The 16,576-nt window shown below is 43.6% G+C and overlaps 1 protein-coding gene across 7 annotated transcripts in view; it reads right to left on the minus strand.

Moving 5' to 3' along the window:
• CPEB3 (cytoplasmic polyadenylation element binding protein 3) overlaps positions 1-7,829 on the minus strand; it is a 94,344-nt gene extending 86,515 nt beyond the window's left edge. For 3 of the 7 annotated variants that reach the window (XM_075841000.1, XM_075840996.1, XM_075840993.1), the window contains exon 1: positions 7,394-7,685. The gene's annotated coding sequence lies outside the window, so the exon portion shown is untranslated. Of the gene's footprint in view, positions 1-7,393; positions 7,686-7,724 lie in introns of those variants that run through there. The other 4 variants (XM_075840997.1, XM_075841001.1, XM_075840998.1 and 1 more) reach the window with 3 other exon arrangements.
• Between the last annotated feature and the right edge of the window lie 8,747 nt (positions 7,830-16,576).

The raw sequence follows: 16,576 nt of genomic DNA on the forward strand, positions 1-16,576 counted from the left end.
ATGAGGCATAAAAAAACGCCCCGTCGGAACAGAACACCGTATTTCCCATTGAAATCAATGGGCAGATGTTTGTAGGCGTTGTGCTTCCGATTTTTCAGCCGTTTTTCTGGACATTTACGGCCCGAAAACGGCTGAAAATAGCCAGTGTGAACATACCCTAAGGCTGAACAGGTTGAATCCTTGTCCCACCACCGGCTTAAAGGGTTTTTCCCATAATCAATATTTATCACCTATCCACAGGATAGGTGATAAATATCAGATCGCTGGGCCCCCACCGATCACTAGCACGGGCTTATCTTACTATTCCTGGGAGCCTCATAGGAATGGAGCGGTAGTGCGCATGCTCGGACGCTGCTCCATTAATTTCTATGGGGCTGCCAAAGATAGCACTCAGCAGCCCCATAGAAATGAATGGAGCAGTGGCCGAGCATGCGCACTACCGCTCCATACCTATGAGGCTCCCAGGAATAGTAAGGTAAGCCCGTTCTAGTGATCGGTGGGGGTCCCACTTGTCGGACCCCCACTGATCAGATATTTATCACCTATCCTGTGGAAGGATGATAAATAAGGATTATGAGAAAACCCTTTTAATGGAGTTATTCCCAACTCAGACATTTGTGGCATATTTACATATACAAATAATTACAGAGGTCACCTAGGACATTGAATACCACTCATTCAAGTTGACAAGTAAATGTGACTTAATTTGGGTAGTCTTGTCTGAATATTAGTGGGTGTTTTTAAATGATACCATTATACAATGCCAAAGTAATATTAGCGTATGTGCACCAAATTATGTAGTCAATATAATACTTACAGTAGAGCCGTGGAATACATTGGCTCCTTATAAAGAATGGCTATTAAATAAATAATAGTTTCTCACTTCTTTTTAGACTCTCCAAAATACTATTTAGGGGTTAATTAGCACATCACGGTGGTCTAGGCTAGTGTTGGGGTTAAGAGTAACACCTCTGTTAGTATAGGGTAGTAGTTCTCAAGTACCCCCGACACAGCCTCATTCAAATGGGGCTATATTGCAGTTCCCTGTATAAAGGGGGCGGGGGCCAGGAGCATTGCTGTGGAGGGAAACACTGTGACGGAGCTGCAGTACTTACCTAGCAATGCAGACCCTTCATTGTAAGAATTATGGGGGACCCCTCATTAATCAGTAAGTGATGGCATATCCTATTAATATGCCACTGCTTACTATGGTGTTTGGGAAACCCCTTTAATCACTGTATAGTAAAAGGGTCTGCAATTTTCTTCAATTCCTCACCATTTTCAAGATCTCTTCTCACTGTCAGTGAATGGGGCGCACAAATCTATACATACCTAGTTCTGCTTACAGCTGAGAGTTTGCTACAACTGTATACAGTCTATAAAGATCTATGTGAGCTGCACAGTTCTCTTAGGCCCCATACACACAAGCGTGAATCACGTCCGTGTGCTCTGCATTGAAACAACGCACAGCACACGGACCCATTGATTTCAATGGGGCCATTCACACATGCGTGATTTTTCACGCAGCGAGAGTCCGCTGTGTGAAACTCACTGCATGTCCTATATTGGTGCGTTATCACGCACCTACATGCCCATTGCTGTCGATGGGTGCGTGAAAACCACGCACCGCACACGCGAGTGCGGTGCGTGATTTGTCCATCAATTCAGTTGAAAATAATAATAAAATAAAAAAAGTGCTTTGCGAGTGCGCGAATAACGCATGCACCTCGCGGATGCATAACGCAACACACACGGACCCGATTCACACGCGGTTTTCACGCGTGTGAATCGGATACGCTCATGTGAATGAGGCCTTACTCTACTTCTCAAATCTATCGGTCCTGATGGTTTGCCACAATGTATCAATGTAGGTAAAGTGTATCAGGTTGGAGTCCAGACTGTTCAGCTCACAGAGGACTGCCAGGACTGAATAAAATTGTAGCAAACATCAATTCTGTAGAAGTACTATGTCCGGTTTTAAACTTGGTTGTATACAAGAATGTTCCCATTCATTGACAACAGAGATCTTGAAATTCACGAGGCATTGAAATATAAAATATATCAGAGAGCTGCAGAATTTATCATTATATGATTATTAAAGGGGTTATCTGGGAGTTTCAAAAATCAGCAGCAAGGCCGAGGATGGTATAAAATAAACTAGCAGGTACTCACTCCCTATAGTGCCACCCCGCTCTAGTGCAGAGAACCCGTTCTCCACCACTAGGGTCCTGGAGGCTCCTGCAACGGTCACGTGTCATACATCGGTCACATGGCGCTGCAGCCATCCGCTTGCCACAGCAGTCATGCTGCCACGTGACTGTTAAGTTCAGCTATTGGCTGCAGCGGCACAGGACCGATGAACGGCACATGACCACAGCATTAGCCTACGTGACTGGAGCGGCGTAAAATAAAACCTCAGGGCTGGAGCAGCGGGCAATTCAGTGGGTAGGTATCTGCCGGTTTGTTATTTTGTACCATCCCCTGCCCTGCTGCTGATTTTTAATAGTCCCGGATAACCCCTTTAATCTCAATTTACATAAAACCCTAAAACCCCTTTAATTACCAAACCAACTACACCAATTATTTACATGTAATGATTTAGACATCATAGGAAATAAAAGAGCAACTGAAAACATTTTCCTTGGCAAAAATCAGTATGGGCAGCAACATGATCTGCCCGAGCTAATCTGCAGGACGGGGTGTTATTTTGCCTAGCTGGTAGTTGGTAAAAGATGAAGGATGGCAGCGAGAAGCAGGGGCTCCGTCCTCTGGGTCTGCAGAGAGATACAGCAGCGAGGATGAGCTTGTGTGATCACAGTACTGCAGTACAGCAATGCAGCACTCCCGGATCAGCTGCTGGCACAATAAACAGCATACCCTGAGGCCTCGCAAGTGCAGCATGACAAAGTCCTGTGTAATGAACTCTAACATATTTTTCTAGTTTTGCTGTCCCTTTAACCTTTGAAATAACCCTAGGAGATATGCTCAAGAATGCTTAATCACCTGGTCTGAAATATGCGACAGTGACACACGACATCTAGCAATGTTTATGCACAGACATGTACTCCCAGGGATTAAAAAGTAGGATTTGTGTGTGTACCTATGGCCATGTCATCCCAGCAATGGTAGAATACATAAACTCATAGGGATAAAAACTGTCAACAAGCAATACACTGATATATATATACATACAGAGGGAAAAAACGTCTACAAAATCACCTGGCTTTCAAGTCATTTAACTAAGGCAGGGTTTACATGGTGCATTTTTGCTGCGTTTTAAAAGGCTGCCCAAAAAAGTTTTTTTTTTAAAAAATAGATGCTTTTTTTAAAATTACTTGCACATTTTGGTATTCAATTTAATTGTCATAGGCTTACAGCTGAAACGTATGTAAAAACACGCGGGTATGTAAAAAGCGCATTTGGTTTATGAGAATTTTTTTAGGCAGCGTTTCCAACCGCAAAAAATGACACAATGTAATCCTGGTTATTCCCAGAATCGACAATTACCACCTATCCACAGGATAGATGATAATTGTCTAATCGCTTGGGGCTCCACCACTGGGTCCTCCACTGATCACAAGAATCGTAGCTTTATTCATGCTCCTCCTCACTGCGGGGGATGCACTGAGAAGGAACAGGGTTTGGGACCCCAATTTTCGTGATCATTTCTGGTCCCCAGCGATCAGACAACTATCACCTATCCTGCGCTCCGTTTTTGTGATCGGTGCTGGGATATGTGATAATTTTCCTGTGGATAGGTGATAATTGTCGATTCTGGTGCAACCCCTTTAAGGTAAAGTTCTAATTTGGAACTACTTTAACAATTAAATAGCAATCCCTAAAAAGCTTGCCTCAGTATAGACATTGCTGGGAAATGCCACTAATGGCTGATCAGCAGGGTCTGACCGCCGTGACCCCCATGCATCAGTCTTTTCTTTATACCATTCCTTCCTTTTAGATGCACTTCTGCATTTGGCTAAAAATAATGGAGACAAAACCGCATCAAAACGGCATGTGTGATCCTGGCCTTATAGAGACAAAGTGTCGCCACACTCTTCTAGCACCTCTCCTATTTTGTTCTAGCGATTGACTGCTGTGACGCCCACAGATCGGACATGTGTACCATACCCTACATGCATGCCACTACTGTGTACCCCCAGACAACCCTTTTTGTTAAAAGAGTCCCTAGAAAATTAACTCATGGCCGGGTGTCCCACTGCCGAAAATCCCTGAGATCAGCTGTTATAATTTCCCTTCATGGCCACCACAAGAGAAATGAAGTATTACATTGTGCCTATTGAAATTAATGTGCAGTCCATGTAATTGATGGACGTGTCATGTCCTCTAGAGACACTCTTTGTAGCCACTCACTGCAGGTTATAGGTGGGGTTCTGAATGAGGAACTGCCCTATGTTGAAGGAGTTGTCTCATGAAGACAACCCCTGTACATATACCCTATAAGGACATATGGACATCATACAGGGGTCCCTGCTCGGGAATCCACTCTATGAGCCAGAACATTAAGCCCCTGTGTACAAGTGGCTCCTATTCTGTACGAGCGGCTCTGGGGAAAATCTGGAGCGTATTTGCTATGTGTGAACATCCCCTTAAAGTGGTTATCACATCAGGACACCCATAGCAGTAGGGGAGAATATCTTGGTCAAATGGCAGCACATGTTTCCTGGTAGTCAATGGGAAAATATGACGTTCTATGGAAAAATAGAAAGACCCTAGTAGCTGGCGGGCAATGGAAATTCAAGGAAAAACTGTTATGCCAAGGCACAATAAACACCCTGGTTTGCATGATAATTATATAATGATAATTATCATTTAGGTAGCTGGGAACCAGGGTGTTTATTGTGCCTTGGCAGAAGGGTTTTTCCTTGAATATGATGTTTTACACACATTGTGACAAGTGTACTAAGTCATATGCGCCAAAATGATTACTTTAAATTGCGCCACAAATGTTAGCACCAGATTTATTATCGGTTTTAGACTTTTTGCACCTCACTAGACAGCTATAAAAAGTGTCTAGAAAAGGGGGTGCAAAATACAGGAGTAAAGTACACAGCGTGCGCCACTAACATCAATTTGGTGCATCTTCTGCCAGCATGATCTAAAGTAATAATAAATCTGTCCCACTTTCGCCCTAGTAGTGTTTTTTTTTTTTTAAAACTCTGCTCTTGATCTGGTGCCCCCCACTAATTTAAATTAATGTGCTAAAAAAACTAAATGTATTAGGTCTCATGCACAAGGCCGTGTGTCATCCTCGGGCTGTCCGCAATTCATGGACTGTGCACACATTGATTTAAATGATCCCAGAACGCAAATGTGGCCCGTAAAATCACGTCCTATTTTTTTGCGGTAGGACTCCCGGCCAATGCACGGACTGTGGCAACCACGGTTATGTGCATGGGCCCATAGAAATTAATGGGTCCACAATTCATCCACATTTTTGCGGATGAATTGCGGACACAAAAACACTTTTGTGTGCATGAGGCCTTAAGGCTGGGTTCACACGACCTATTTTCAGACGTAAACGAGGCGTATTATGCCTCGTTTTACGTCTGAAAATAGGGCTACAGTACGTCGGCAAACATCTGCCCATTCATTTGAATGGGTTTGCCGACGTATTGTGCCGACGACCAGTAATTTACGCGTCGTCGTTTGACAGCTGTCAAACGACGACGCGTAAAATGACTGCCTCTGCAAAGAAGTGCAGGACACTTCTTTGCAACGTAATTTGAGCCGTTCTTCATTGAAGTCAATGAAGAACAGCTCAAGATTACAGGCGTCAAAAACGCCTCACATAATACGAGGAGCAGCATTTACGTCTGAAATGCCGCAGCTGTTTTCTCCTGAAAACAGTCTGTCTTTTCAGACGTAAAAGCCTCTCATCGTGTGCACATACCCTAATTGTAAAACGAGCACATGTATCAATTCCAACAGCTTCTCTGTGTAAACAGGAGCTGCATGATCGTAGCATGATCGCCTAAATCTGCAATCGCTCAAGCATTTTGTTTATTGTTGCTTACCTATTTGGCATATCACAAGTGGAAAGGCCAGTACTAAACGCACAAACATGAAGAACCCCTCCACCCGCATTAGGCTAAAGCTACACGACGACTTTGTGCGTGACACAGGTCGAATGGCCAAAGATCACAATGTTGCACTGTAATGTTAATGTAGCCACGTTGCGACCCAAAGATTACCACAACAATACATTCGCAAGAAATCCAAACTTAAAGGACATGTTGGGACTCGTGTCTCCAATTGCAGCCACATTAACTTTAATTATTGCGATGACCAGTGAAACACTGTGACCGTACGACCTGTGTCGTGGTCAACGTCACCGTGTAGCCCTCGCCTTATTTCTTGCGATCATTTTATGAACTCAGGTAGGCTTACATTAGTCATTTTTGACAGTGTGGCCAAAAACTGCCTAAAAAAACCACACACACACCGCAATTTCCTATGGTTTTGCAATGTGGTTTTTACAGATGAAACGTAACATTTATGTGTTTTACCTGTAAAAACTGCATTGCAGTTTTTTTATGTGATTTTCACCCGCACAATCAAAAACGACTCAAGTACACTTACCCCAACCATATTACGGTTCAATATACGGATCAGATATTTAGATCCATAAATGAGATTGGATGGTGGAATGAGAAAGGAGATTTGGCCTCATTCACACTTGTATAATTTGGATCAGTATTTTTAAGCCAAAACACAAAAGAGTAGCAAATATTTATATTAGACTGTGTTCACACGTCCGGACAATTTGCCGCAACTTTCGTGGAAAAATAACATGACTTGGTCCTACTTTGTGAATAATCCCTTACAGTGAATGTGGCTTTCCCCTTTTGGGATCAGATCCCGGTTGAAGCACCAAATTAGCTTTACTACGACTGTGTAAATGAAGACGTACATTGCCGCACGTGTATTTTCCCTGATGATATAAAGGTCATGACAGTCGTGTTTACATCCGAGAATTTTTTTTTATGCAAGTCAAATAACCATTATGACTGGTTTCCATCGGTCGGAAATTATTTTGGCACTGCAAATATTACTATTATCACTAGCGCCGTCTTTCTTGGGATCACATACGATATCTGTTACGCCAGGATAAGTAATCAATTAGTAATCAGCCGCTAAATTATCACCTACAACCAATTTGGCTTTCTCCTCAAGGTCAAGACCCACATTTCCTATACAGGGTTTTTTCATAACTAGCAACTTTTCCTCTGCCATAGACCCGTAAATATCCCCATCTACTTGTAGACAGCCGGCTGCAGCTGCTCCTCATAGATCATCCACTAATTAATGCAGTTTCATTAGTGAACAGTTAATTATATCCCACTGGAAGATACAGGAGATCGTATATAATTACCTTATTTGTGATCACTTTGTAAAGATCGATAGAACAATATTTTGTGTCCTTCTTTCGCTTTGCTTATTGCTGGCGAGCGACCTGATCGCCAAGAGCACTTTGACAACTGGGAGGTTAGTGCGCAGGCGCGCGTGCTGGCTCATGGGAGATGTAGTCTTTCAAAACATAGGCGCATAATTGCTCGGCTAGGAGTCTGTAGCTTTCCAGAACTGCAGTGTCAATAGCTGTAAGCCTGCCTACCTCATGTCAGATGATACATTGCGCAATACAGGCTGCGGAAAACTGACACACAGACACATGCCAACCCGTTGCCGTCATAGCATATACTTACTGTGAGGTCATCAATGCTGTGGTGGATCAGGATGTCGTCATAAGAGGTTTGACCTGGCGATGTAAACACAGAACTTGAGCAGGTCTGCAGATGTAAGACAACATAGTGGGCGTGTCCTGAAAAACACATGGATAAAAATGAGTTCATGCAGCAACCAATCAGATCACTTTTTTATTTCCTGACTTGCACCTGGAAAATAAAAGCTGGATGGTGATTGGTTACTATATGCAACCCCTCCACTATTTGGGGTCTTGGGTTTCTATACATGGTGGTCCAGTATATGCAACACACCAAGCCTGGGGTCACGTCCTGAAAAATCTCCTGACATGCCCATAGACTTTATAGGGGTTGTATTATAACGACAACCCCTTTTCAAATAGGAATCTGTCTTCTCTTCCCCCCAACTATTAATAAGGCTAAATTCACACGGGCGTTGCGCATCTCGTTTTTCACGTCCGTGGTGCGTCTGTGCTCTGCGCTGTTGGATGCGATATCACGCATCCCCCATAGACGAGTCTATGGAGGGATGCATGAAGCGTGAAAAAATAGGACACGTCCTATTTTCCCATGGATCCTTCACACGGTCCGTTGAAACAACGGCCGTGTGATTGGCCACATTGATTTACATAGGTCCGTGTGACGACCGTTGTTTTGACAGCCGTCGCACAGACGTATAACACGTTCGTGTGAGTATGGCCTTGACTGTTAGGCTGCATTCACACGAGCATGTTCGGTCCCTAAAGGAAGACAACTGTAGTCATGTTTTCAGTACGGGACAGTAGTTCCACGGAGAGGCAGGGACTCCTAGCGTCGTACATATCTATGATGCTAGGAGCCCGACTCCCTGCAGTGTGTTCGGTCCGGGACTTGCGGCCGAAATACGTTCCGTCCTTTACGGACCGAACATGCTCGTGTGAATCCAGCCTTATAGCCGGGGAAAGCTGCAATACAAGGATGCACTGGGTTCACCAGAACGTTCTGGACCCCCCTCAATGACGTCTATATGCCGTAATAGCACATATGGACAGGGGACCTCCTGATGGGACGTCCCATTTAATAGCCAAAAGGGTGTATTTTTGGCATGCAATTGCATAGGTCTGCAGCACACGTTAGGTGGTCAGTCTTTCAGAACAGCTCCCCAATTTACAGTATAATGACTCATGGACACAGTAGTATTATAGTTGTGCTGTACTGAGCCAAAATAGCGCCAACATAGAGGTGCATATGCCCAGGTCCGACCTTAGGATGGATGACGCCCTGTGCGGGATTCTATATTGCTGCCCCCCACAAACACAAAAAAATTAACCACATATATATATAAAAACACACACATACTGGAACATATATACTGTACATACATAGAGGCCCATATTTAGACAGGCAAATATACATACATATACTGACACACACGAGGCATGTACACACACAACAGGTCATATACCAATACATATAGGTAAATATATAGACATGTTATTTTATTATTTTCTTTTTTATGATTTACTGTACTGATAGGGGCATTGTTCCTTACCTAGCTACTGACATGGCGGACGCCTCTATACTTCTGATTTTTATGCACAGGATTAGCTGCATCTTCTGCTATAGTATCAATCGTTGTTATTATCACAATGCCCTTGTCGCTTTGATGTTTCTGTTTCATTGTAAAAGAATTGTTTATGGTGAAAATCACAATAAAAACATTTGTTAAAAAAGAAATATATAGACCCAAATATACCTACACAGGCACATATATACACAGATAGTGCAGCAGATGTTACCTGCAGTCCTATGTAACACCACAGATAACACAGTGATAACTCTGAGTACAGATAATGTAGTATTGTTACCTGCAGTCCTATGTAACACAATAGATAAGACAGTGATAACTCTGAGTACAGATAATGTAGTATTGTTACCTGCAGTCCTATGTAACACAATAGATAAGACAGTGATAACTCTGAGTACAGATAATGTAGTAGATGCACACACAAAAATATATACACATACAGATACATATATATGGACTTAGACCCACAAAGACACACACACACACAAACACACACACCTGCAGTCCTATGTAATACCCCAGATAACACACAGTGATAACTCTCTGCTTACGGATAATGTATTAGGCTACAGTCACACGAGCGTGACATATTCACGTGCTTGAAAAGCGTACCTAAATCTGGTCCGTGTGTGGTGTGTTGCGTTATGCTTTAGTGTGCTTTACGGAGTGGCATGAGTTTTTCACGCACTCGCAAAGCACTTCTTTTTTTAATGGAATTGATGCGCAAATCACGCACCGCACACGGATGTGCATCCGTGTGCGGCGCATTGTTTTCACTCACCCATTGACTTCATTCGGGGCGTGGGTGCGTGAAAACGCACCAATATAGGACATGCAGTGAGTTTCACACAACGGACACCATCGCCGCAGCCTATTGTTGGTCTCAGCTGAACACCGTTGAGGCTATTAATAGGCTGCAGCGGTGGTGTACGGTCAACATGATGTCACCGCTGCAGCCGCTCTGTGTACACACAAACAGAGATCACAGAAGTCCCCAGCGCAGGAACGTCTGGGGGGAGAGAGGTAAGTAAGTTCTTTTTTTTATTTTAACTCCTGCTGCTTCAACAAAATGTTTTGTTTTTTTATTCCAGACAACCACTTTAAAGGCTATGCTATGCACACCTTTGAAATTGTATATTTTTTTTATTTTTATTTTTTTAATAATCAGTCAGTGTGTTTTGTGCAACTTTCTAAATAAATAGTTTTATTAAAAAATATTTTTACTTTTTAAGATACAGCTGCATTTATTCTGTATACAGAGCAGCCGTAATTAGCGCTGAGACATGAATCTGCCAGGTTAGTGCTACTGACGGGTTCAATGTCACCAGGTTCTGCGTGTCTCTGACACGCAGGATCCACCTGTTTTCGATAACATCTAAGTTATGAACTCTCAAAGACACGCAGGACCCACTGACACTGAACCCGTCAGTCCCACTGACCTGACGGATTCAGGTCTCAGCGCTGGATACGGCTGCTCTGTATACAGAATACAAAGCAGCTGTATCTCAAAAAGTAGACATTTTTTAATAAAGCTTCGTTCACATTTGCGTCATGGCTCTGCTCAGGCGTTCCATCTGAGCTTTCCGTCAGAACGGAACCCTGATAGAAACAAACGGAAACCGTAGGTTTCCTCTTGCTTCACCATTGATCTCAATGGTGACGGATCCGGTGCAAATGGTTTCCGTTTATCTCCATTGTGCAAGGGTTCCGTAGTTTTGACGTAATCAATACCGTAGTCAAACCGACGGAATCATTACACAACGGGGACAAACGGAAACCATTTGAACCGGATCCGTCATCATTGAAATCAATGGTGATGCAAACGGAAACCTATGATTTCCGTTTGTTTCAGTCAGGGTTCCGTTCTGACTGGAATGCCTGAACCCTGAGCCCTGACGCAGGTGTGAATGCAGCCTTAAATGTAATTACAAAGTTGCACCAAATAGATTTATATAAAAAAAAATAAAAAAAATTTCAAAGGTGAACATAGCTTTTAACGTAATCTGAACAGGGTTTAAAAAAGGTAACAAATGTTAAATGTGCACTATGAAGGCACTGAATTCTGTGCCCATTTGACATTTATTAACACTTTAGTATCTTTCAGTGCCACCATGGTGCCTATTTGCCACTTATTGCCCCTTTAGCATCCTTCGGTTTGGTGGCCCCTTGCCATTTACTGCCCCTGTAGCCTTTAGCATCTTTTGTGACAGAAGAACAATAAAGGGGCAACAAAATGGCAAATGGGCATCAAGGGGGCACTGAACAGAAGGACAATAAAGGGGCAATAAGTGGCAAATGGGCACCAAGGGGGCACTGAATAGACGGACACTGAAGGGGCAATACGTGGCAAATGGGCACCAAGGTGGCACTGAATGCTCTGTCCATTTACCATTATTGCCCTTTTTAGACCCCCAGAACCGTTGCTTCCGGTATTCTCTTGTTCTGCTCCTCTGACGATGCAGAACAACAGAATGACCCGATGTATGTGTGAACCCAGCTTAAATTCACTCGTGTTATGGCTGCAAATCCTGGACCAACCGTGGGTCTTATGACCCGAAATAACAACATCATAGATCCCTATCATGCTATCAGTTTAGTTCATTACACAATAGTCGGGCATGGTCTTTGTGAATGAGAATTTATGAAATAAAAACAAATATATTGCATTAGTCTTTGTTTTTGTTTGTTTTTTTGCAGAGTAATTTGCTGTATTTATTATAATATTTTCTTGTTATCTTCCAAAATAAATGGAATATGAAAAAATATATAAAAAACATCATACTATTTGTGATTGCCTCCAAAGACAGCTCCAAATGGGAATGTCTTCTGCCGAACCTTTGAGGCCCATTATTGTGTCAGAGCCGGGGCGCACCAGAGAATCCTCTGGTGGCCAGTCTAACTTCGTCTGTATGACGTGATAAAGATTCTCAGCTGCTTCAGTTAATAAACTTTACCTATTAGTTGTAATTTATAACTAATTTATAACACGATTTTGGTGTGTTACAACAACAGCAGAACCAAACTGTCTGGCTCGGGACTCCTGTCTTGGGAAAGCCCTTGTGCCATCTACAGGGGGTGTTTGTCACTATTGGCGCAATCTACATGGGCACTATGTGTGGCACTATCTACATGGGCACTGTGGCACTATCTTTGTGGGCACTGGCACTTTATATATGGGCACTATGGCATTTTATATGAAACTGTATATGTGGGCGCTGTGGCACTATGTGGGCACTGTGGCACAAGCTACAGTGGGCACTGCGACCCTATGTGGCCACAGTGGCCTATCTATGAGGGCAGTAACACTATCTATGTGGGCACTATCTACAGTGGGCGCTGTGTCACTATCTACATGAGCACTGTGGTGTTGTTAGGGGTTGGGACAAAAAAAAAACCCTGACAAATATAATTCATCTGTTGTTGTTTTTTTTTGTTTTTTTTTAACGGCCATGAAAAACAGATGACAAACGGCCATTAAAACACGGTCAGACGGACGGGAAATGGATTAAAGTTTGGAGACAGACTGATGTAAAACAGCCATGAAAAACTGACAGTTGATCAGTTGGTGTGTGAATATAGCCATAGGTGCAACACAGTTTATTATCATAGCCTTGGATGCAATTTATTTTTATGTCATTTAATGGAGTTTTTATGTCATTTATTTTGGCTTAGCAGCATTGAGGAACACTGTTCTAGAGGATGGGCTCTCTGGATAATTTTCTCTACTGGGCCCATCTCACACTATTAGAGTAGAACAATTTAAGAGGAGCTGGATGGGAATGTAGTAGGCCTTGTTTACACAGCGGGGAGACACATCCTTAGGCCTTATTCACACGAACGTGTTTTACGCGTGTCACACGGACCTATGTTAATGAATGGGGCCGTTCAGACTGTCAGTGAATTTCACGCAGCATATGTGCGCTGTGTAAAACTCACGACATGTCCTATATTTGGCCGTGTTTCGCGCATCACGCACCAATTGAAGTCAATGGGTGCGTCCAAATTGCGCTCGGCACACGGAAGCACTTCCGGGTGCAGCGCGTGATTCCCCCAACAGTAGTAAAATCAATGAATGAAAACAGAAAAGCACCACGTGCTTTTCTGTTTGTAAACATAAAACCAGAGTGTCATAATGATACCGGCTGCACGAAAATCATGCAGCCGCGCACCATATGCTAATGACACACGGACCTTTTGCACGTGCAAAACGCAGCATTTTTTGCGCACGCAAAACGGACACGTTCGTGTGTATAAGGCCTAATATACATATGTCTTCTGTTTAAGTTTCTTTTCCTGGCTTAAAAATACATGCAAAATCTGCACTGTGTAAACAAGGCCTTAAAAGCTAAAGAATTCTTCTGAATTTTTTAGTTTTTTCGCTTTTTTTAAACGCAAAACTCCTGGAAATAAAGTGCAATGCCAAAGTTTCACTTAAGGCCTTATTCAGACGAACGTGTAAGGCTAGTTTCAGACAGGCGTTTCGCATCTCAGACGTGAAAAACAGGCGTTTTTTTACATCCGAGGTGCATCCGTGCTCAGCACTGCGGGACGCGATATCATGCATCCCCATAGACTAGAGTCTATACAGGGATGCGTGAAGCATGAAAAAATAGGACATGTCCTATTTTCTCACGAACCTTTCACATGGTCCGTTGAAACAACGGTCGTGTGAACGGCCACATTGAATTATATAGGTCCGTGTGACGGCCGTTGTTTCAACAGCCGTCACACGGACGTTTATCACGTTTGTGTGAATAAGGCCTAAAACTTCTGTGTGACGGCTGTTTAAGCAACGGACGTAACACAGACCTATATAATTCAATGGGGCCGGTCACAAGGCCGTTGTTTCAACAGACCGTCTGAAAGGTCCGTGAGAAAACAGGACATGTCCTATTTTTTCACGCATCCCTCCATAGACTCTAGTTTATGGGGGATGCATGATAACGTGTCCCGCAGCGCAGAGCACTACCGTTTTTCACTTCCGAGATGCACAACGCTCGTGCACAAAGCTGTCCTGTTCCTCTCTTCCAGGTTTAGTGATGTCACTTATACATATAAAGTACAATATATTGGCCTTAGTCCACAATAGCCACGTGGCAGATTGCTTACAGTATAAAACCGATAAGACCTTTTTGTTCAGTGAGTTGACTTATTTGAAATGTTTATTTACGCAAGTCTTTTGCCATGGTTCATTTGTCTGCGTGACGTAGGTTGTGCTAAAGTCTTAAGGTCTAGTGTCTAGTGACTATGAAAACTCACTTTATAACAACTAACAGCTGAGATATTACCATAACTAAATAAAAGAAAGACATGGAAAGATTTTAATGTATCCAAGGTAAATTCTGAAACAATTATTAAATAGGTTAGCCTATTGAACTATATTAGTGGACTGCATAAGTAGCAATTCCTTAATAAAGTGTGAATATCAAAACCACTCCCTAAGGAGGAGCTGTCAGCTTTCCGGACATGTATAATAAGAATGCTGGAGAACCTTTTCTTAGACCTCTGCGTTGTGTCATTCCTCTGTTATTCCTCCTGGAAATGTATGAATAAAATAACAACTGGGTGTTGCTATTCCGATGAAGGTGTCCAATCAATCCTGATAGTGTAAAGGTGGTCTTACATGACCCGACGTTGGCCGTGTAAACGAGCGCCGATCAACGAGGCAGCTCGTTGATCTGCTCTCATTTGCTTCTTTCACGAGCTGGTATTGGGACGAGCGCTCATTACTAGGATCACCCATCCACATACATTTCATTCATGTCGGCAGTACGTCTCCCTATTTACACACGGAGATATGCTGCCGACAACGGTAATATTTTCTGCATTTAAAATGATACAATCAGCCGATGAACAAGTGTTTTCTCGTGCATCGGCAGATCGTTACCCTGTTTACACAGGGCAATTATCGGGAATGAGCGTTCAGTGAACGCTCCTTTGCCCGATAATTGGCTTGTAGGGGCACACCCAATTGAAAATTTTAATGGGGTTTGTCTAGGAGTTATAAAATTAAGCAAACAGCAGGAAATTGGCTGCTGCAGTCACGTAAAATGTGATAAAATAAAAAAAGAATCATTACTCATCTATTAAATCCCCCGCCGCTCCAGCAGTGACGCTCTGGTGGTCCCCGCCGGTATTTACTTTACTTTGCTGCAGCAATGGATTGCTGTACATTCACATGACTACTTGTAATGACGGGGGTGGGGAGACAGACAAGTGAGCCCTAATCTACCCGCCACTCAGTCCTACTTGCAACGACCCGCCCTAGGCGACGGGGTACAACTGGGCGACGGTCCCTACGCTCAATAAGTGCACGACAGACAAACAGACAAGGGTACACAGAGCAAGGTGGAGAAAAGGGCAGTTGCCCACGGCAACACCGTGAGCAACAAGAGAAGTGAACAAGTCAAGTCAAACCAGGAGAGTACGAGGTGCCAAACGCAGAGCAGGAGAGTAGTGAACAAGCCGGGGTCAAAATGAAGCAAGGACAATAGTACAAGAAGCTGCAGCAGGGCCAGGAAACCAGACGAGAAGAAATCACAAGCAAGGAGGAACAGGAAAGGCAGGTATAAATAGACAGAGGGCGGGAGCTAGCTCCGTCTGGCCAGGCTGTGATAGGCTCTCCCACTCCTAAGCCTGCCACCCTGAGTGGTGGAAGATGGAGTCAGTCTCACAGACATAGAAGCAGGTGCAGACTGATTATCTATGGGCGTTAACCCCGAAGCTGTGCCTGGCAGATCCTTTACACTACTGCAGCCAATCACTGACCTCAGCAGTGATGCTAGCAAGTACTGCATGTGACCACTGGGGCCGGCGATTGACTGCAGCATTCACGCCAATTCATCGGTGCAGCAACATAAACAAAGACCGTCAGGGACCACCGGAGTGACGGTGCTGGGGCGGTAGGGGATTTAATTGGTGAGTAATGGTTATATTTTTATTTTTTTTAATCATATTTTCTGCTGTGTGTGTTAAGGATCTGCCAGGCACAGCTTCTGTATCTACGCCCATAGGTAATCAGTCTGCACTTGCTTCTATGTCTGTGAGACTGACTCCATCTTCCACCACTCAGGATGGCAGGCTTCGGAGTGGGAGAGCCTATCACAGCCTGGCCAGACGGAGCTAGCTCCCGCCCTCTGTCTATTTATACCTGCCTTTCCTGTTCCTCCTTGCTTGTGATTCTTCTCTGTTGGTTTCCTGGCCCTGCTGCAGCTTCTTGAACTACTTGTCCCTGCTTTGTATTGACCCTGGCTTACTGACTACTCTTCTGCTCTGCGTTTGGTACCTC

Source organism: Rhinoderma darwinii, chromosome 11 (genome assembly GCF_050947455.1).
Source record: "Rhinoderma darwinii isolate aRhiDar2 chromosome 11, aRhiDar2.hap1, whole genome shotgun sequence".
NCBI classification, from domain to species: Eukaryota; Metazoa; Chordata; class Amphibia; order Anura; family Rhinodermatidae; genus Rhinoderma; species Rhinoderma darwinii.